A 1,140-nucleotide genomic window follows, 5' to 3' on the forward strand; every position below is an offset into this window, starting at 1 on the left:
ACTGTTTACACCATACATCTTATAAGCAGTCTGAAAATATGTCCATGATCTAAAACACAACTTTAATGGTAAAAAAAAACTGTATAAAATCCCACATCAATAAAATCACTCCTGTGTGAAAAATAACAATAACTGATTGAATCAGTATCACACAAACAGAACAGATATTGTTTTGAATTCTCATTTAAATGATATAAAATTAATGTTTGAGTGCTAACATATTTTGGTCCCTGGACTTTTAACAAAAATAACATACTCTTTTTAAAAAATATTAATGCTTCCCTAAATAAGTGTTTAAAGGTTTCATGGTTTAGAGGTTTAGAGATTTCATGGAAGTTCATCTCAGCCTTCAGCAGAACCTCACTGCACCTTTCTGATACCTTTCAATAACCAGGCTGGAAAAGTTCTCCTAGTTTTCTTCCCCCTCTTATCCTCAGCAGCCCCCAAAGCACCTTCCTCACATTTCACTTTACTTTCAAGGGGTCAGAGAATGAAGTTTATTCTACCCCTCTCCCCTTTTCTCTTGTGCACCTGATGAGCTAAGCAGTGCAATTGTCTTGTAATCATTATCAAGATTGTGGGGGCTCAAAGGATAAAAAAATGGAGGAAGAAAAAAAATCTTTCATTGCTCTCATGACTGCCAACACTTTCCCTATGTCTCATTTGAAGATAAGGAAATGAGAAGGTGGAGAGGGTACTCTGGGGGAGAACAGGGATGGCCTGGAGGCAGCAGATAGCCAAAAGGAAAATCTCAACCATTCAACTTGGCTTAGGACATTTCCCAAATATTCTGATTTAGGTGAGAAAAACTTGAGGAAACAAAGCCATTCCAATGAAAACATCAGAGGATTTGTCCACCTCTGATCGATGTACAACTTTGCAAGCTGCAATGGGGAAAAACCATGTGTAACACTTGCAAAAAACTCATTCATGAGTAATCATGTATAATATTTGTGATATATAAGATCCCTAGACCAAAGCCTTAAACTGACCTTTCTCATGTTTTGAGCAGCTCTGCAGTAGTCCCCTTTTACAGGTTCTGTCATATATCATGGAAGCTTAACGTAAAAGGATCATCAATCATAATTAGAAATCATTTGGTTTTAGGGAAACTATGGATAGTCAAGGTGACATAGATGC

The sequence above is a fragment of the Pogona vitticeps genome, chromosome 6, assembly GCF_051106095.1.
Source record: "Pogona vitticeps strain Pit_001003342236 chromosome 6, PviZW2.1, whole genome shotgun sequence".
Lineage (NCBI taxonomy): Eukaryota > Metazoa > Chordata > Lepidosauria > Squamata > Agamidae > Pogona > Pogona vitticeps.